A 22,817-nucleotide genomic window follows, 5' to 3' on the forward strand; every position below is an offset into this window, starting at 1 on the left:
CTATTAGTAGTCATGTGAATTTGGTATTCGTTCGATATTTTGATAAGATGTATGTTGTCTAACCTCTAGTGGTGTTATGAACATCGACTACATAACACTTCACCATTATTTGGGCCTAGAGGAAGGCATTGGGAAGTAATAAGTAGATGATAGGTTGCTAGAGTGACAGAAGCTTAAACCCTAGTTTATGTGTTGCTTCGTAAGGGGCTGATTTGGATCCATATGTTTCATGCTATGGTTAGGTTTACCTTAATACTTTTGTTGTAGTTGCGGATGCTTGCAATAGAGGTTAATCATAAGTGGGATTCTTGTTCAAGTAAGAACAGCACCCAAGCACCGGTCCACCCACATATCAAATTATCAAAGTACCGAACGCGAATCATATGAGCGTGATGAAAACTAGCTTGACGATATTCCTATGTGTCCTCGGGAGCGCTTTTCCTATTATAAGAGTTTGTTTCGACTTGTCCTTTGCTACAAAAAGGATTGGGCCACCTTGCTGCACCTTATTTACTTTTGTTACTTGTTGTTCGTTACAATTTACCTTATCACAAAACTATCTCTTACCACTTATTTCAGTACTTGCAGAGAATACCTTGCTAAAAACCGCTTATCATTTCCTTCTGCTCCTCGTTGGGTTCGACACTCTTACTTATCGAAAGGACTACGATAGATCCCCTATACTTGTGGGTCATCAGTGATCTCCATGAATTCATATTCTTTTCACCACAAAACCCTGGAGAGAAGATGACATGACTTCTTCCATTTATTTAAATGACAAGGGGTGTTGAACATATTGAATTTCATTTGGAAAATATTTCGAACCCAGGAACTTTATGCAACTCAATGATTTTCACGAGCGAAGATAAAATGACTTCTTCAAAACATATGAAATATGAGTTGGGAGTTTCAAAGAATTAAATTCAAAGTTCTTTTGAATTTATTTTCAATTTGGAGTTATTTGAGTTTTATTCAAATATTTTTTCTCCAAAAATAAAATATATGGAAAATAGGGTACCATGATTCCCTACATCAGAAAATTGGAGAGAAATAAATTTGAATTAATTTTGGTATTTTTAAAATGATTTTTTTTCTGGATTTTACTAGAGCAGAAGCACTCTTTGCTTTATTTGAATTTCTGTGGATTTTACTCGATATTACAAAAATGTTCACGTTGTAGGAAATCTTTTTCTGAAAATTTTGATATATTATATGCGTATATAATATTCTTATTTATTTTGTTTTAGTTTGTCTGGAGAATGTTTTTTAAAAAAACTTTTCTCCTCCGCGGCCGAACTGGGCCGGCCCAACAGGCCACGGCCCAGCCCGGCCAGCACGCCGCCGCCTTCCTCCCCGCGTGCCCCAGCGGGACTCGGTGGAGTCCGCCGCCCCCACGGCGCCCGTCGCCCCTCCTCCACGCCAGCTCCTTCCCTCCCATATAAGTCCCGAGGCCCCGGGCCCCGCCTCTCTCTCTCCTCGCATCGCTCGCCGCCGCCACTGCCGCATCGCCATCGCCGGCGCTCGCATCTCGCCGCCCCGGCGAGATCTGCCACAACCGCCGCCGCCGCCTGGCTGCTCCGCCGTCTCCTGCTCGCCGCCACACTTCGCCCTCGCCCCGCGTAGCAACCGCCGCTGCCCGCGCTTTGTTCCCTGATCGCCGGAGCTCGCCGCCCTCGTCGGAGATGCCGCTCCGCCGATCCAATACCGCCGCCACTGGTTTATTTCCTTGAACCGGTGCAAAACCGCTAACCCGGCAGGTTTTATTTATTAGGTTGGTTTTTACTTATTAGATCGGTTTATTTTCTAGGTTAATTTAATTAGTCAACGTATGCTGTTTTAGGTTCTGAAGCGAATGGTTTTCATTCTTTACCTTCCCGTAGTGAACGTTCATTCTTTAGGTTTTTCTTTTTATTTTTATTTTTCTATCCAGGGACCTATTTGCAGTTATTTTTGTTACAGACTAGTCCCTATTCTTCAGATCTTCGTAACTTTTCAACTGTTTATCCAAATCCAAGGAAACCAACGGCCACTTCTTCGTTACGATCCCCTCTTTGCAGTAAAACAACTTAAACATATTTTTGAAAGTTTAAAATATGATTTCAAATAGTTTTGAATTTGAATCTTCTTTTATCGTAACTTGAGTTTCGTAGCTCCGTTTGACTAGATTCTTTTTGCAAATTGAAGCTCTTGACCTAAACTTTCTGATAAGGCCAAATTCACATAATTTTGGTACTGTTAGAAATTGTTTTATGTTGCAAGAGTTATTTGCTTGGTTTTGATGTTTTTCGATTTGTTTTCTTCGTTCTATCCGATCTTTTTGAGTGATTGCTTATGTGTGGTTACTATTGCTTGCTACGATAGATTTGACCAGAGTGTGACGAGTAGAACTATCAGGAGTTATGAGTGCGAGTCATCTTCATCAACACTACAAGGCAAGTAACACTTTGATCATACCTCTTTACCACCCAGTTTTATTTCATTAGATCAATCCTCAAACAATTGCATGATTAGGATCTGATTAATATGTGGGTTTTGGGAAGTAGATGAGGTAGTACCTATTACCTATTTTATTATCAAACCCTTGGGAGTTACTCTACGTTTGCTTATTATGCCATGCTATGCTAGTAGACGTGGATTGAGTGAGTGTATCCATGACAGATGTGAGTTTGTTTAATTAATGGTTTATTTAAGGTGGCAACTTTAACACACATCTGGGTGGATTGAGGCACCCGGGTATTCCAGCGATTGCCTGTTTTTCTTTATGGACCTCCACCCAGGCTCAAAGGGGTCATGATATTATTCATGCTAGAAACTTCCATGTGCAGCCACAAGCTACTATGGGCTCTAGCATAGTTGATTAAGTCGTGTGAACTCTTACAGTGGTAGACTAGCAGATGTAGGGGAAAGTAGGTGTAACGGTCTACTCGATCATAAGGTGTTAGCGCTTCTGAAAAACTATGTCTCGGTCATCCGTTTCTCAAATACCATGTAGTGCGAGAATTCGAATGGAGGAGATCGAGTCTTGTGGGGAAAAGTGCGCAAACCTCTGCAGAGTGTATAAACTAATCATGGTTGGCTGTGTCGCCGGTTATGGAAGTTTTGAGTATCTAGTACTTGGATTTTCCTGTGAATCTCGTCATGTTACTTTAATTAATTTTGTTGGGTTTAATGATGTTACTTAATTGGGATTGAGAATGCTGTCAACCATTCTCAATGTTTAATAACCACTATGATAGCTAAATAAAATTTATTCTTTGCAGTAGGGAAAAATTGGATTTATGCAAAACTGTAACCATAGAGCTTTCCACCAGCCATATATGCATGTAGTGATAGCCTTTGTTCATCATTTATCCTATGGTGTGAATTTGCCAGTACATTCAATGTACTGACCCTTTGTGGCTGCATCGTCTCATGTTGCAGGATTTCTTACAACGAGTAAGTGATACGTTAGGGTTACGATTTCTACACTCAACTTTGCCGTTGGTGTTGATGGGAATCCACAACCTTGTTACTTCCGCTATTTGGATTGAGGTATTTACGTTACTTTATACATGTGAGTTACCTATGTTATAAATCCTCGAGTACTGTGTGTGTCAGCATACCGATCCAGGGATGACACTTAAGCACAAAGACCTGATCCATTCGGGTTGGTTCGCTACAAGGATGGACACATTGTACACAACAAGGTCTGTCTCGTCGCCCAAGGCTACACTAAAGTCGAAGGTACGGACTACGGTGAGACATGTGCCCCCGTTTCTAGACTTGAGTCCATATGCATCTTACTTGCTTCTATCAATCATCATGATATTAGCTTATACCAAATGGACATTAAAAGTGCTTTTCTAAATGGAGAAATTGGGGAGGAGGTGTATGTTAAACAACCTCCCGGCTTTGTCAATCCCAAGAAACCTAATCATGTCTACAATCTTCACAAAGCTATTTATGGTCTTAAACAAACTCCTAGAGCATGGTATAAATTCTTGACCAAGTTCTTATTGAAAAAGGCTTTGAAATTGGGAAGATTGATTCTACGCTTTTTACTAAAAGGGTTAATGGTGAATTATTTATGTGCCAAATTTATGTGGATGCTATCATATTTGGTTCTACTAACCCTCATTTTAGTGAATAGTTTGGAAGGCTAATGTCAGAGAAGTTTGAGATGTCTATGATGAGTGAACTCAAAATTTTCCTTGGTTTGCAAATCAAGCAAACTAAGGAAGATACCTTTGTCTCTCAAACAGAGTATACCAAGGATATTTTCAAGAAGTTCAACATGAAAGAAAGCAAAGGTATGAAAGCACCCATGCCTACTAGTGGACATCTTGACTTGACTAAGGATGGCAAACTGGTTGACCAGAAGGTCTACTGCTATATGATTGGTTCGCTGTTATATCTATGTGCCACCTGTCCCGATATTATGTTAAATGTGTGCATGTGTGCACGATATCCAGCTGCCCCAAAAGAATATCATCTTAAGGCCATGGAAAGGATAGTGAGATACTTAACTCATACACCAAATTTTGGTTGGTATGCTAAGAGAGCATCTTTTGATCTTGTTGGCTACTCCAGTTCGGACTATGACGGTGACAAGGTTGATAGAAAGTCAACTTCGGGTACTTGTCAATTTCTTGGTAGATCCCTTGTATCTTGGTCCTCCAAGAAACAAAACTCAGTATCCTTATCCACTACCGAAGCGGAATATATTGCCGCCGGATCATGTTGTGCTCAATTACTTTGGATGACCCAAACCCTTAAGGATTATGGTATACATGTGAAACATGTTCCATTGCTTTGTGATAATGACAGTGCTATTAAGATTTCTCACAATCCCGTGCAACACTCTCGAACTAAGCATACTGGAGTTCGTCATCATTTCATTCGAGATCATGTTGCTAAAGGATACATCAATCTTAAACATGTTCGTACTAATAAGCAATTGGTAGAAATATTCACCAAATCGCTTGAAGAGAAAATATTTTCCATTTGAGAGGTGAATTGAATATTTCTCTTATGATGATGCCTCAAACTTTGAGTAGAAACTCCATTTGGACACATGCAAGGCATGAGCCTTTTTATGACTAATCCTTGATATTTCTCTTATGATGATGGTCATATGTCTTGGATCTATACTTGTACCCTTGCATGTTATCTAACCCTTGTAGGTACTTGGATGAGCCAAAATCTATGGGATTGCAAGTCATTCATATTTTAAGCAATCTCTACATCACCAAGTTCCTACGATATGGTTGTTGAATACAAGGAAGCATGAACTCACTCAACATATCTGTCGGTGTCAAAACCGGCGGATCTCGGGTAGGGGGTCCCGAACTGTGCATCTAGGCGGATGGTAACAGGAGACAAGGGACACGATGTTATTACCCAAGTTCGGGCCCTTTCGATGGAGGTAAAACCCTACTCCTGCTTGATTAATATTGATGATAGGGGTAGTACAAGAGTGGATCTACCACGAGATCAGAGAGGCAAAACCCTAGAATCTAGCCTATGGTATGATTGTTGTTCGTCCTATGGACTAAACCTCTCCGGTTTATATAGACACCGGAGAGGGCTAGGGTTACACAGAGTCGGTTATAATGGGAGGAGATCTTCATATCATATCGCCAAGTTTTCCTTCCACGCTAAGGAAAGTCCCATCCGGACACGGGACGGAGTCTTCAATCTTGTATCTTCATAGTCCGGGAGTCCGGCCAAAGGTCATAGTCTGGCCATCCGGACACCCCCTAATCTAGGACTCCCTCAGTAGCCCCTGAACCAGGCTTCAATGATGACGAGTCCGGCGCGCAAGTTTGTCTTCGGCATTGCAAGGCGGGTTCTTCTCCAAATTCCCTGCACCCGTCGAATAGTGTCTGACTTCTAGTGCTCTCCTCGGCTTCTGTGCCCCATAATGACCATCTTCCACGTGTCAAACGAATGCGAAAAGCCAGGTTTTTTTTCATTTACCCCCCCAGTTGCGTTAATGAACCGTCCATAAAACAGACGGGGATTTAGATCCAATTCACACTATCTTCCCTCCGCGAGCCTTCATCAGAGTGCCTTTGATAGGGATCCATTCCACCATGGCCGGTCGGTGCAGCTCCTCCTCTCGCCTCTCTAGCCCTCCGCCCGAAGATTGGGGGCGGTGTTCCGTCCCGCATAGCGAGCTAGTAGTGCTTCAGTCTAAGGGGCTCCTCCCCCCAGCATATATGGTCCCAGTTCGAGCCAGGATTGCTACCTATAGCGGCGGAGAGCAGGCGGAGAGCGTCCCCAATCCCTCTCAAGGAGAGCGGGTATGCCTAGTCCCTTATTTGATAAGAGGACTCGTATTTCCAATTCATCCATTTCTCCGAGGGTTGCTGGAGTTCTACGGCCTCCAGCTACACAACCTCACGCCTGCCTCCATTCTGCACATTGCGGGCTTCGTGGCCCTCCGCAAGCTATTCTTGGGCGTTGAGGCCCATTTCACGCTGTGGAAGAGGTTGTTTTGCCTCGTGCCCCGTTCTCAGGAGGGGTCTATTTATCAAGTGGGCAGAGCCGAACTATGGCGCATCGCTGGGACCGGATATCTATCCGGTACCCCAAAGAGGACGTCCGAGGACTGGCCCTCGGAGTGGTTCTTTATAGATGACGTCCCCCTGCCGGACCCTGTACGGATCAGCCTCGCTGAGTTCAATAATGCTCCATTGAAGAAGCGCCTGAGCTGGCGCCCGCGGAACCCTCAGAGGGAAACTGACAGGGACGTCCTTTACCTGATGAGCCGGATAAGGTTGTTGGCTCATTCCGGACTGACCATGATCAAGGTCATGGACATATGCATTAAGCGAGGGGTGCAGCCGCTTCAATACGGAGGCCACCCCATGTGGGATTTCAACGGGGAGGACGACGCCACCCGGTGCGGTCGTAAGGGGCTAGATTCGGCCGCCACTTTAACGAGAATCTTACCCGCTTTGTACAAGGGAGAAGAAGAGGAATTCCTCCATGCCAACCCGGAGGGCGGATTCTCAATGTACAATCCTCCAAGTTGGGTGAGCGAACATTTTCACCTGCCTACCCGCTTTTGAAATTCCCATAGTTGAGTACTTAGTCTGACAATGTTAACGCAGGAGCTGCGCCAGACTATAAAGGAGATAAACATCCCTCCTCCACAACCCGAGGACCCGGAATGGTCCCTCGATCCGGACACCCAAGAGGACCCGGACTTATGTGTGGAGTTAATTGATGGGGTGTTTCATCAATTGAGTAAGGACAACACCCAGTGGCCATTACGGCCGACTATCCCGGACTACTTCCAGCCTCAAAGGTAACCGAGACCGAAGTCCCAGTATTTTCAAGGAGATCCATCCATGCTTTATCTTGAATGCCGTGAACTAATAGTGTTTCGTTTCGCAGGGTAAATCCTTGAGGCGGAAGGCCGAGCCCGCGGTGGGCAGCCAACAAGGGCCGCTGAAGCCAGGCGGGCCAAAAAGAAGTGCGGACCAGATCGAGATTCCGGTGCAACGGTGCGGTGTGCGAATTTAACGCCTAGGGTTTATGCCCTCAAGTCATACTAACGCTCATTCTTTTCTTAGAAAGAAGAGAGCCCGCCGGACTATATCCACCGGCCAGGGTTCAAGGCCGGGTCCGGAAGCGGAGGCGGACACGGGGCGCACCTCGGGCGTTCCTCTGACAGAGGATGCAGACGGGCTATCTACCACCAATTCAGAGGTGGAGAGTGCCATGAACCACAGGCATCGCCGGACTGTTCTTCGTGACGCATGTTTTCCCCCAGAGGCGTTGGACGGCTTTAATACAGGAGATGTGTATCTCCGTGCCGCTCAAAATGGTCTAGCCAGAGCCACAGAGCAGTATGTAAAAGACATACAGGTGAGTAAAATTGAAGGTTATATATGTCAGTAGCCCCCGAGACTTGAAAATGTGAAGATAACTATTTTAAGGATCATGTGCTATGCAGTGTCTTACAAAGAAGAACACGCAACTGTCCCAGGAGCGTGAAGAGTGCAAGGCCCAACTTGAGGCCGCACTGGCCACTTCAGATAATGCCGAGGGGACGCCCTCAGGTAATATATGCTTTGAAAGATAATTCCATTGTGAAGTGCGGCATGTGTGCGACTCTGACAAGAATAGTGCAGATGGGGCCAGAGTAAATCTGCACAAGCAACAACTCCTACGCCAACTGAAGGCTGGCCAGAGTGTGCTGACGAGGGTGAGGCAAGAGAACAACAAACTTCAAGACGCCAATACCCAGCTGGGCGAGGAACTAAAGGATGTTCGTATTTAGCTGTCTGCTTCCGTAAAGGAGAATCGGCGACTTCGATGCGGCATTTTTAGTAAGTGCTTGAACGAATCTTCGAAAAAAGAATTCGGCGAGGAAGTCGATTGACAAAGCTATGTCTATAGGTCTGCTGACAGGTCGTCCTACGGAGGAAATGCCCGGTTCAATGGGGGACCTTCTTCCCGAGCTGTTGCAACTGCACGAACGATTTCGGCAGGCTATGCAGGGCATCGTCCAGGCTATGTGGCCATCCCTCTCCATGCCAGAAGGCCTTGGGGAGCTTGAGGGAGTGCGGCGGCGCTTCCGGTTGTGGAAGATATCGGCCTGCCGTCAAGGTGCCAGGGAGGCCTGGGCCATGGTGAAGACTCGGTACACGAAGGCTGACCCGAACCATATGGCCGAGGTCGGCCCTATGGGTCCTGACGGAAAGGAGATCCCTGTCAGCTTAGTATATGGCTAGGTAGAGCTGGCTGCAAAGTATTCTCAACAGGACTGTAAATTAGACTGCCTGTTGGATGGTATTGAAGAAGAATATACCGAGTCAGATTGACTCTGTAATTTAAAATGACATGAAAAATGCCTTCTAGCCGGATTGTAGATCATTTTTCATTGCGGACCTTTTCACTTCGACCTCTGGACCCTATAGTCCGGAGTGTGTCCGAATAACCTCTCGATTATGTAAGAACCGGGGCATGCATGGAGACAAGGCGTAGGGGTCATAATTGCTTTAGCAGACAAGTGCCCAACTAGTTATGTTATATTACATGGTTAGTAAGAAACATCTTCCAGGGAGAACAGTTCCGTTAGGGGTTCCTTTCCCTAGGAGGCATGCCCTAAAGTGCATGTCCGAACTGCTAAAAAGAGCAGAAAAGCATCTGGGGGCAGATAGATAAACAAGAAAAATCATCTTTTAGTTCACCGACCGAATATTCCCTTAAGAACGCTAGCTTTCGGCTTCACCCAGTCTGAGGTACACATCCGGCTGACCCGGCAGTAACAATCGCAGAGGTGCTCCCTTTACCACCTAGCCGAATGAACGGGAACATAGGGGTAAGCACAGGCGCCAGGCAACCCAGCTTGGCCAAAACTTAAGTCATATCGATGCATATAATGGTGTATAAAAGGTTCATGCGGAAGTGTCACACATGTTTTGGGCATGAGGCCTGTTTATATAAACTTCTGATAAAGAAGCCCCCAGGTATGATGAGCGTGGATGGCGCGTCAAGTATGTGCGAACAATGCGCAGGCAAGCCCCTAAGGGCTTGGGAGAAAGAAAATGTAGAGAGAAGGATAGAAATACCGGGCAGCTAATGAAAAATAAAAATAACAAAGGGACGGAGGAAGGAGACGAACACGGAGTCCGGCGCTAGGCGTAGAATCTTCGTAGGCGTGCTGCGTTCCATGGGTTCGGCTCGAGTCGGTTGTCCGATGCGTTTCGCAGATGGTACACTCCACCAGTCAGTACTTGGTCGATTATGAAGGGACCCTCCCATTTGGGCTTTAGTTTGTCCTTTTTCTTGTCCGGCAGGCGTAGAACTAGTTAGCCAACATTATAAGTTTTGGCCCGGACTTCTCTGCTTTGATATCTTCGAGCCTGCTGTTGATAGAATGCGGAACGGGCTTTTGCCACGTCGCACTCCTCCTCCAATGCATCCAAGCTGTCCTGCCGATCGAGCTCGGCTTCTCTTTCTTCGTACATGCGCACTCGAGGTGAGTCATGAATTATGTCGCATGGCAGTACTGCCTCTGCGCCGTATACCATAAAAAATGGTGTGAATCCAGTAGTGCGATTCGGCATGGTCCGCAGCCCCCAGAGTACAGAGTCAAGCTCCTCTACCCAGTGCGTGTTAGATTCCTTGAGGGATCGCACTAGTCTGGGTTTGATGCCGCTCATAATGAGACCGTTGGCTCGCTTGACTTGACCGTTGGTTTGAGGGTGATAGACTGAAGCGTAGTCGAGCTTAATGCCCATGTTTTTGCACCAGAGTTTAACTTCGCCAGCCGTGAAGTTTGTGCCGTTGTCAGTTATGATGCTGTGGGGGACGCCGTAACGGTGTACAACCCTGGATATGAAGTCGATCACCGGTCCAGATTCGGCCGTCTTTACAGGCTTGGCCTCTATCCATTTCGTGAACTTGTCCACCATGACCAGTAGATATTTTTGCTTGTGGGTTCCTCCTTTAAGGGGTCCAACCATGTCAAGCCCCCAGACCGCGAAAGGCCAGGTAATGGGTATGGTTTGTAGGGCGGTAGGCGGCATGTGGCTTTGGTTAGCGAATAATTGGCAACCGACGCATCGCTGCACTAAGTCCTGAGCGCCTGCCCGGGCCGTCGGCCAATAAAATCCGGTACGGAAGGCCTTGCTTACAAGGGCCCGGGCTGCGGCGTGGTGCCCGCCGATTCCTGCATGAATTTCAGCCAGAAGGTTTCGGCTTCCTCTTCGGAGATACACCTTTGAAGGACTCCGGTTGTGCTTTTCTTATAAAGCTCTCCCTCATGGACTTTATAGGCTTTAGATCGCCGCACTATGCAACGGGCCTCGTTTTGGTCCTCGGGAAGTTCCTGCCTAGTTAGGTAGGCTAGGAATGGTTCTGTCCACGGGGCAATGACTGCCATTATTGTGTGGGCTGATGGTGTTGTTTCGGTGGCAGAGCCACCCACTGTGTCAGAATGTTCGGTGAGGGGCAGTGTGGTTGTGTCCGGGCTATTGTTTCCGGAGTCTCCCTCCCATGATACGGATGGCTTGAACATCCTTTCTAGGAAGATGTTGGGGGGGACGGCATCGCGCTTTGCGCCAATGCGTGCCAACATGTCTGCTGCCTGGTTATTCTCCCGGGTTATGTGGTGAAATTCGAGCCCCTCAAATCGGGCTGACATCTTTAAGACGGCGTTGCGATAAGCTGCCATTTTCAGATCTTTGGCATCAAAGTCTCCATTTATTTGGGATATCGCGAGGTTTGAATCCCTGCGGACCTCTAGGCGCTGAATGCCCATGGAGACTACCATCCTGAGACCATGTAGAAGGGCCTCATATTCGGCCGCATTGTTGGAGTCCGTGTACATTATCTGAAGTACGTATTGGACTATACCTCCGGTTGGGGACGTCAGAACGACGCCAACCCCCAGGCCAGCCAACATTTTGGAGCCGTCAAAGTGCATGATCCACTTGGAATATGCGCCGTACTCTTTAGGGAGCTCGGCTTCAGTCCATTCGGCGATGAAGTCGGCCAAAACCTGCGACTTAATAGCTCGCCTTGGCTTGTAAGTTATGTCGAACGGGAGGAGCTTGATGGCCCATTTAGCAATCCGGCCCATTGCATCGCGGTTGTTTATAATATCATTAAGAGGTACTTCGGATGCCACTGTTATTGAACACTCTTGAAAATAGTGTCGCAGCTTCCGGGATGCCATGAACACCGCATATACTATCTTTTGATAATGCGGGTATCGTGACTTGCATGGAGTTAGGACAGTGGACACATAGTAAACTGGTTTTTGGAGAGGGAACTTGTGTCCGTCCGTTTCTCGTTCGACGATGAGCACCGCACTTACAACTTGATGGGTTGCCGCGATGTATAATAGCATTGGTTCGCCCGTGTTGGGCGCGGCCAGGACCGGATTTGTTGCCAGTATGGCTTTGATTTCTTCGAGTCCGGCCGTGGCGGCATCCGTCCACTCGAAGTGTTCGGTGCGCCGCAGGAGGCGATAAAGGGGTAATGCCTTTTCTCCTAAGCGGGCGATAAAGTGGCTTAGAGCCGCCACACATCCTGTCAATTTTTGTATTTGTTTGAGGTCTTTTGGGGTATCCAATTGTGACAAAGCTCAGATCTTGGCTAGGTTTGCTTCAATTCCTCTACCGGATACGATGAAGCCCAAGAGCTTTCCGGCTGGTACGCCGAAAACGCATTTTCCGGGTTGAGCTTAATGTCATATGTTCGGAGATTTTTAAACGTGAGCCTCAAGTCGTCTACTAGAGTATCACCGTGTTTGGTTTTGACGACCACGTCATCTACATACGCTTCAACTATTTTGCCAATCTGGTTGGCCAGACATGTCTGAATCATGCGCTGATATGTTGCGCCGGCGTTTTTGAGCCCGAAGGGCATCGTGTTGAAGCAGAATGGGCCGTATGGGGTGATGAATGCCTTTGCGGCTTGGTCTGACTCTACCATCTTGATTTGGTGGTTGCCAGAGTATGCATCGAGGAAACACAATGAGTCGCGTCCTGCAGTGGCGTTGATGATTTGATCAATTCAGGGGAGGGGGAAGGGATCCTTTGGGCAGGCCTTATTTAGGTCTTTGAAATCGACGCATAGGCGCCAGGATTTGTCCTTCTTTGGCACTATCACCAGGTTTGCTAGCCAGTCCGGATGTTTTATATCTCTGATGAATCCGGCTTCCACCAGTTTTGCTAGCTCCTCTCCCATGGCTTGTCTCTTGGGTTCGGAGAAACGCCATAGAGTCTGCTTAACAGGCTTAAACCCTTTTAGGATGTTCAGGTTGTGCTCGGCTAGACTGCGTGGGATTCCTGGCATGTCTGAAGGGTGCCAGGCGAAGATGTCCCAATTTTCTCACAGGAATTCTCTGAGTGCGGCGTCTACATCGGGTTTTAGTTGTGCCTCGATGGAGGCCGTTTTTGTGGGGTCCGTTGGATGGACTTGGAATTTGACTATTTCGTCCGCTGGTTTAAAAGAGGTGGACTTGGATCTCTTATCTAGTATCACATCGTCCCTGTCCATCGTGGAGCGCAACACAGTTAGTTCCTCGGCCGCTAGGGCTTCGGATAATGCCTCCAGGGCCAGTGCAGCTGTCTTGTTTTCGGCGCGGAGCGCTGTGTCCGGATCACTTGCAAGAGTGATGATTCCGTTGGGTCCGGGCATTTTGAGCTTCATATACCCATAATGGGGTATGGCTTGACAAATTGTAAATGCTTCTCGCCCTAACAGAGCGTGGTATCCGCTGCTGAATGGGGCCACTTGAAATGTGACCTCGTCGGCTCTGTAATTATCCGGCGTGCTGAACACCACATCCAGTTTGATTTTCCCTGAACAGCATGCTTCCCGGCTTGGTATTATTCCTCTAAAGGTTGTGTTGCTTCGCTCTTCCAGTCTATTTCCATTTTTCACAGGGTTTCCTTGTAGATGAGGTTAAGTCCGCTGCCGCCGTCCATGAGTACTTTGTAAGTCGAAAGCCGTCCACTATCGAACTGAGGACCAATGCGGCTGGTGCTCGGGCTGTCCGGAATTTAGGTTCGTCACTAGCATTAAAGGTAATAGCCGTGTCACTCCATGGGTTTATTGTTGCTACTTGGTAGACTTCGGTAAGGCTGCAGAGCATTCGTTTCCTTGCATTGTTTGATGCGAAGGTCTCAAAGACTGTCGACACAGTACTGGCATTTCTGGGGTGGTGTTCTTCGGATTCTGGAGTTAGAAGCTCCTCGCCACTTCTGGCCACCTGCCGGAGTATCCAACATGCTCTAAGGCTGTGAGTTGGTCTGACTTCCCCTGAACTATGAATTTTACAGGATCCATTGAGCCATCCCTCCAGTACGGTCCCATACCCTATAGAGGGTTTTTGTTTTTTGCTGTTTGGCTCAGGTGCCTGGCGATAATGCGCCCTTTTGTTTCTGACTCGTATTGTATTCAGGGCCGGATTGTCCCAGAATTTAGTTTCGGTTTTCCGAACGCTTTCTGTCGCACAGTACTTTCGTACTATGGATGTCAAGTCGGCGAAGTGTGTAATTTCACGGTGACTTATGGCGTTGAGGATTCCGATGTCCGTGCAGTTGTTACAGAAGAACTAAATTGCTTCTTTCTCACGGTAGTCCTTTATCCTATTCATAACTAGGAGGAATCTGGCCCAATAGTGGTGTACTGTTTCCCCGGGCTCTTGCCGTATTTGGGATAGATCCCTTATAGTTGGGTGGGCGGGTGGATTTAAATCCTGAACCTCGCCTGATATAAGATTCAGGGGCCAAGAAATTTCCGAATTCGGAAGCTTGCTTTCTTGGACATTATTTAATGAATCAGGCCTGCTGCCTGACTTTAGGTTCAGGGCTTGGGCAACATCCTCCCCTCCACGGGTGTCCGACTTGGAGGGGTCGGGAATCTGGACACATCTGGTCCTTAGAACGGGCGAAGATTTGCCGCATTGTTCTTCCACCACTTCAACGTGGTGGGTGACCTGGGGAGAGTCGATCTCTCTCTGATCGGGTTTAAGCCCAATCTGGCCATAATCTGTAGCATCCCAGGGCGGCAATGCGATCCAAGAGCTCGTTCAGGGAAGAGAGCTCCATCGGATCTGACTGCTCGATGAGTTCCGAGCTGATGTGAAGATTGCTTTCGATGGCCCGAGAGGTCATCGTCGGCGCGGCGGCCGAACAGGCGGTCATCAAAAAACTGCCTAGCCGGAGAGTTTGGCCGACAACCAAAGCTCCTTTAGCAACAACGCCGTCTTTAAAGACGGGGTGCGGCATCCTTCCTGACGGTGACGACACAGAGGAACTCTCAATGAAAGCACCAATGTCGGTGTCAAAACTGGCGGATCTCGGGTAGGGGGTCCCGAACTGTGCGTCTAGGCGGATGGTAACAGGAGACAAGGGACACGATGTTTTTACCCATGTTTGGGCCCTCTCGATGGAGGTAAAACCCTACTCCTGCTTGATTAATATTGATGATAGGGGTAGTACAAGAGTGGATCTACCACGAGATCAGAGAGGCTAAACCCTAGAAGCTAGCCTATGGTATGATCGTTGTTCGTCCTACAGACTAAACCTCTCCGGTTTATATAGACACGGGAGAGGGCTAGGGTAACACAGAGTCGGTTACAATGGGAGGAGATCTTCATATCATATCGCCAAGCTTGCCTTCCACGCCAAGGAAAGTCCCATCCGGACATGGGACGGAGTCTTCAATCTTGTATCTTCACAGTCCGGGAGTCCGGCCAAAGGTCATAGTCCGGCCATCCGGACACCCCCTAATCCAGGACTCCCTCAATATCCTTTGACAATTTCAATATATCAAGTTTCAATTGGTATCAATTTTTCATGATTGTCAATTTGGATACACAAGTGCTCTTCTTTGCAAAGACTAACCCATATAGGAAGATGAACTCAAACTACTAGTGGTGCTCCCAACTCTTGATGGAGAACATCAAGCTTGTGCATCCAACAAAAGTTCAACAACATGATCAAGATCAACACCACAACCCAAGGTATGTCATTCCACCTTAGAGAAGCTTTGCTCCAAGTCATGACCTAAAGAAACTCAACAAGGTGTGAATACATCAAAATGCTTAAATAGAAAATGGTAACCCCATTTTGAGCTTAAACGATGAGTATGACCTACGATCAAGTGCTATCACTTGACTCCTCAGTGATGATTTTCTTACCTCAGTGATGAGTATAACCTCGCCGGCCCTTTCTAGATGAAGTTATATAGTGTTTCTTTGCTTGCTTGTCTTCCTTTTCATTTTGTATGATTTTCTTATCTATTTGCCTCCCTCTATCAAAAAAAACTTCATCTAGATCTATTTTCTTATTTCTGTAAAATCTGTGTTTAATTCATTGTAATCTTTCTGTTAATTCCTTGCAAATCCTTGTGAGACTTCATTTGCCAAGTGAGCTGAGTTGATAAAATCTTTACTCTATGTTGAACTCGGTCCCTCTAATCCAAACCTATCAGCTCGACTGAAATACAAGGCCTCCTTGTGAATAGTTCATCGGTACAACCGACATGGACTAAATCAGTCGCACCGGTAAGTACCTTATGTGAATCTATCATCTCGGAACCAACGAAAAATGCATCGGCGTCACCGATGTCAGCTCTGAGAAAATGTTTTGTCATTTCTTACTGCCTATTTTCTTCAGCTCCACACAATGTTTTTCCCTCTATCAGCATCATAAGCTATTCACTGCCTTGTAGTGACTCTCAAGGACCACACCTACTTGAGTCATACTCTAGAAGTACCCTTCTTGGAAATTGATGTCAAAGGGGGAGAGAGAGCACATCGAAGATTATCATATGATCGCATCTAAGGTCTTCTATAGATGCTTGTTAACAAACAGGAGAGAAGTCACATGTCTTTAAGAGGGGAAAGACATGTCTATATATTTGATTTGGAAACTCCTGTTGCTCTGATTTTGGTTGATTTTGTCCTTTCTTGCTCTAGTTTTATCTCACCCTACCTTCTCCTATTATCCCATCTCAGATTCAGGGGGAGAAAGAGTCTATACCTAAGGGGAGAAAAATCTTTGGAATTCATTGCACATCTTTAAATCTTTGGGGACATGTCTATAACTAAATGAAGTACCTAGTACTCATCTCTTACATGTCATCCCAGTCTTGTCATCTTTTGTGGTTTTCTGGAACTGCTTTACTTAGGAGTGTTCTTGTGTTATCTAACCTTGTTTTCTCAAGTCCACTCTTTCCAAAGCCAGCTCAACACCACAAGGTAAGTATATGCATCACACTCATGTGAATGATGAGCTCTTGGTACTTCACATATTGTTTGCAAGAGGGATTCATAAACATGGATGTACATTTCTAAATTATATCATTTGCTCTGATGCATATAGACAAGATACATGTAACTCTCTACTTACTATATCATGATTATGCCATCACATATCAGTATACTCCTTCTTCATATGATTGCATACATGTAGGGGTTGCTTATGCATGTTACATGTCTCTCCAAAGCTTCACTTTCTACTATTTATATCTTTTACCTAAAGCTTTGATGTATGTTGTCATCAATTACCAAAAGGGGGAGATTGAAAGCAAAAGTACTCCTTGGGTGATTTTGGCAATTAATGCCAACATATCTCTTGTTGGACTGATGCTTTTATCTAGTGTATTTCAGACATGTTCAACAATGGACTAGAGATGTGCACCTTCAAAAATGCTAAGGACACATATTGGCAAAAGCTCAAGACTTTTCATTTCTATTTTTGTGATCCAAGATCACATTATGTCCATACGAAGGCCAATACTATTAAAAGCAGATGAGGTGTTGCTTAATGGTCTGCTTGCTCAAAGTGCTTAGTGATATTGCCCCAAAACCCTCAACCACTTTCTCACTCCAAATATGTCCAAAACTCAAAGTCAAACTTGGCCCCACCGAATCATCCTATCCGGAGCCACCGAGTTCATATGACATAGCCACTGCCAAAAACCCTAAACAGTTCGGTCAAAACAATACGGATCTCGGTCTCACCAAGATGGCCTTGCAAATGCTCTGTGACTTGTTGCATTATTTTGGTCTCATCGAATCATGCAATCAGTCCCATCAAGTTTGCTTGACATTCTCTCTATTGCCTTACTGCTTCACTTCGGTCTAGCCGAGTTGATGAAATCGGTGCCATCGAGTTGATCTTTGACCTAAGCCCTAGCACATCAGTCCCACCGAGTTGTTCCAGTTGGTCCAACCGAGATTCCTAACGTTCACATTTTGACCTAAACCAGTCTCACCGAGTTCTTCTATTTGGTCTGACCGAGTTGGGTCAAATGTTTCTAGCGTTTGGATTTTGTTTGGATGCTATATATACCCCTCCACCCCCTTCTCCATATGGGAGAGAGCCATCAGAACGTGCCTGCACTTCCAGCATACATTTTCTGAGAGAGAACCACCTACTCATGTGTTGAGATCAAGATATTCCAGTCCTACCAAAAGATTTTTGATTTCTAGCCTTCCCCAAGTTACTTTCCACTCAAATCATCTTTCCACCATATCCAAATCTATGAGAGAGAATTGAGTGTTGGTGAGACTATCATTTGAAGCACAAGAGCAAGGAGTTCATCATCAACACACCATCTATTACCTTTTGGAGAGTGGTGTCTCCTAGATTGGCTAGGTGTCGCTTGGGAGCATCCATCAAGATTGTGGAGTTGAACCATGAAGTTTGTAAGGGCAAGGAGATCACCTACTTCATGAAGATCTACCCGAGTGAGGCAAGTCCTTCATGGACGACGGCTATGGTGGGATAGGCAAGGTTGCTTCTTCATGGACCCTTCATGGGTGGAGCCCTCTATGGACTCGCACAACCGTTACCCTTCATGGGTTGAAGTCTCCATCAACGTGGATGTACGATAGCACCGCCCATCAGAACCACGCCAAAAATCTTTGTGTCTTTATTGCCTTTTCACACTCGAATATCATCCCTTTACTTTCTTGCAACTAGCATGCTTTACTCTTTCCGCTGCTCATACTGACGTCATGCAAGCTTGAAATGTATTGTGAATGCTTCAACTTGTGCTAAAACTCCACCTTAACTTGAAGAACTTAAAAACTGCCACTTTTACTTGTTGAGGGTTTAATCACCCCTTCTAGACCCCTTTTCTCGATCCTTTCAGTAGGTATGGTGGATATTTTGAGGAAGATATAAGGAGGCTTATCTGTGATAGACCCTATCATATCACAACGTTTGGATGCACAGATGAAGTTTGCACCGAGTCTCGAGTTGAGAAAGGGCAATGCACGATATCAAAGAGGCTAGCAAATTGCGGAAAGGTGAGAGTTCATATAATCCATGGCCTCACACTAGTCATAAAGAACTGTAAGTGCATCTAGTGCCCCTTAGTGATTTTGGTGTATTGAAGACTTATAGGTTAAGGGACTAATGAGTTTGTGAGTGTACACAGGTGTATAAGTCTATGAGGAGTTTGATATTTATAGGGAAAGTCGACCCCTAAAAATGTATATCTTCGACTGAAGACTTCGGTATTTCTGAAGACTTTTATGAAGACTTTGAAAGTGAAGAAATTGGCGTTACCGTGAAGACTTGATATTCATGCGAGGAATATGAAGCTTGAAGACTTTCATTTTCATAGTTTTGTTTTTCTCTTTCTTGAGTCATAGGAAACACCATACTGTTAAAGGGGGTCGAGGAAATACTAAGGAAAAATTTCCAAGTGATGCTCAACTCAAAATCCTACACCTACCAAACCCTTCGAGTGAAGCCTTTGGAAATCTCATATAGTTCAGTCAATTTCTTCAGTGACAGAGACGAAGTTCTTCTGGTCGCTGAGGAATTTGTTCTGACTGAGGAGTTAGGAATTCGCAAGTGCGGATTGCCTACACAGTGAGGAACACGATAGCCCTGAGGAATTTGATAGTCAAATTTCCGACCGTTGCTGTGCTATGCGCCAGCTGTCCCAAAATATCTTATCCACCTAACGGTCATATCAAACAAGGGCATTTATGTCTTATCATGTCGGGCTGCTCCCTAGGCTATAAATAGCCGCCCCCTACAACCACTAGTTGGTTGGCTGCTTCGAGAGAAACTGACACTTGTCATTTGAGAGCAACCCATCCTTTGAGGACTTTGAGCGAAAATCATCGAGTGAGGAAAAACCCAAACCCAAACACCTACAAACCCCAAAGTGATTGAGCATCACTGAAGAGATTGATCCTGCATGGATCCGACGCTTGTTACCTTTGAAGACTGTGCTTCTTCCAGATGGTTAGGCGTCATGGTCTAGAGTATCCAAGAGGAATTGTGGATCGCCGAGTGACCAAGTCTATGAAGGTTTGGAAGTCACCTGAAGACTTACCACGAGTGATTGGACGAGGTCTGTGTGACCTTAGTTCAAGGAGAATACGGTGAGGACTTGGTGTCCTGAGCTGCATGTTCAGCGACTGGGTGTCCGGGACTGCGTGTCCTCGAGTTTAAATACTCAGCCGCTCCAACCAGACGTACAACTAAGACAGCAGTTGGAACTGGTCTACCAAATCATTATCTTCACCAACCTTACTGGTTCTATTTCCTCAACTCTTTCATTTCCTCATTACTGTGTTGAGTGATTGTTCATATCTGTGTTTGAAGACTTTGACTGAAGACTTTCTCAATTTCCTCAGTTCAATTTCTTCAGTCTGTTTGTCTTCATCTTGTGTTATCCTGTGTTTATGCTTTCTGTACTCTATGCTTGTCTTCATTTTATCATGATGACGATGTCTGTATTGTGTTATGCTTACTTCTAAGTAGTTATTCCGCTACTAGTAGTTCTTCGCTAAGGAATTTCCTCACCGGAAAATTCCTCAGTGAAGAATTTATAAAAATCACCTATTCACTCCCCCTCTAGTCGATATAACGCACTTTCAATTGGTATCAGAGCAAGGTACTCCCTTGTTCTGTGTGATTTTGGATTAACCACCTGGAGTTCTAGTTATGTCGACTCCAGGATTGAGGAACGTTTCCTGCCCCATCTTTGATGGTCATGAGTATCCTCGGTGGAAGGCCATGATGAAGAAGCGACTCATGGCTATGGACAGCGAACTATGGACCGTCACCGAGATCGGTCTTACCGATCTATGCAAGATGGCTGAAGCTGATGACATTCGCAAGTACACTCTCCTCAACCTCACAGCGAAGGATGTCATCTGCACAAGTCTGTACCAAAATCAATTCAGGAACGTCATGCATCTCAATCACGCAAAGCTAATCTGGGACCGTCTCTCTGAGGTCTATGATGGACATCTAAATCCTAATGATCCTTGGCTTGATGATTACAAGGAATCTCTCAAAGAGATGACATTCGAACCAGAATCATCATCGTCCAACCCCTGCCTCATGGCAAAAAGTGCTAAGGTAAACGAATGCTACCTATCCAAGTCCAGTGATGATGAATCTGGCGATGAATTTGGACCTAGCTATGATAAACTTGCTTCCCTTGCCACTAAACAACAAAGAGCTTTGGAAAAAGTTCATTACATGCTAAATAAGAGCGATGATATGTTGGGTGAAGAAATGGATCAGTCAAAAGCCTTGGCTGAAAGTCTTCAGGGACTCCATTCCAAGTTTGACGATCTTCAAGGTCATCATAACGCCCTCTTACCTGATCACGAGAAACTTTCTCTTGAACTTCTTCAAAGAAAGCATGATCTTGAGAAGCTAAGAGTGAGTTATGAAGATCTTCAGAAGGATCGCGATTCATTACTTGCTCAACAAATCAACGCTACTCAAGAAGAATTTCTTCCTCCATGCTTAAAGTGCATTGAACGTGAATCTGCTAATTCTTCACCTGAATGTTCAAATTATTCAACTGTTACAAATTATTCAACTGTTACAAATTCTTCACCTGCCTCGGCTATCACTAATTTCTCATCTTAGGACATTGTAGTATCACTAACAATGCAGGGCTGAAGGAATTGTACACGACAGGCATGTACAAAAGCCTCAAAGGGCATCAGATTCTTTGTGATGTGCTCAAAAAGTAGATCCTCAACAGAAACCCTAGGAAAGAGGGTATTGCCTTTGAGAGGAAACTCAATGCTGATGGAACATATTGGAAGCCTGAGCAGTACCCCAAAACCTCATGGGTTGCTGCAAAGGGACCTCTAGTTGATCCATCTAACTTATCTGGCTTTACGTGTGAATCTTCTCATTCTTCTGATGAGTCATTTGACTCCAAATATAAACTGTTCAAAAATCAGAATGGTGAAGTATTTTCTAGATATGTTGGGACTAACTGCAGGAACGGTTCCCCTATGAAGAAAATCTGGGTTCCCAAAAGTTATGTTGAAAGTCTTCAGGTGAATGTTCTCATGACACCACCTATGAAGAACAGAAACCCCAGATCAAATTCTTCATATGGACCTAATTCTTCACATGGATCAAATTCCTCAAATGGGTCAAAGTCCTCATATGATCATCATCGTGCTAACCCCTCTGTTTTGCAGGGTAGAGCTAAGGGCTATGAATATGCGCATTATTTTTCAAATCATTATATTCATAAGTCCTCGAAGAATTTTTCTGCTTATTCATATGCTTACCCTAACCCCTCCTATGTGAAACGCAATGGATTGGCTTCTATGCCACCTTTCTCATATGGTGCTCGCAGAGTGATGAACTCTTTGCCACCCCTTCAGATGTGGGTGGTGAAGAAAAAGAACTAATCCTTTATGCAGGGTCAGGTCTCCAGACGTGCTTTAAATGTCTGAAGAATTTGCTGGAGGCCTGACAAAAATGCCTGAAAGGACGCAGGCGAATCATGATGAAATGAACTTTCATTTCACACGTCCTCATGCTGAAATATCTGTCTTACTGCTTGATGAAATTCATCTGATGAACTTGATATCATATTCTTCACTGATGAAGTATATGAGATCGTAAGTTGCACTAATTCATCTGCAGGATGATCAACCCAAAGTCAACGAGTGGGTTCTCGATAGTGGATGTACAAATCACCTGACTGGTGACAAGAGTCTATTGATGGATGCTCCATTAACACCATCACATCTGAAGCACATCATCTTCGCTGACAAAGGCAAAAGTCAGGTATTGGGTCTAGATAAGGTTGCGATCTCAAAGGATCGACACATGGACAAAGTCATGCTTGTCGAATCCTTAGGATACAACCTCATGTCTATCTCAATGCTTTGTGATCTTGATATGGTTGTTGTCTTTGGAAGATATCGATGTGTTGTGATCATGGAAGCTGACTATTCCAAAGTCTTCGAAGGCTTTAGGAGAGGAGATCTGTATATTGTTGATTTCTCTACAGGACCACAACTAGCAATGTGCTTACTTGCAAAAGCCTCAGAAGGCTGGCTA

Source organism: Triticum aestivum, chromosome 4B (assembly GCF_018294505.1).
Source record: "Triticum aestivum cultivar Chinese Spring chromosome 4B, IWGSC CS RefSeq v2.1, whole genome shotgun sequence".
NCBI lineage: Eukaryota > Viridiplantae > Streptophyta > Magnoliopsida > Poales > Poaceae > Triticum > Triticum aestivum.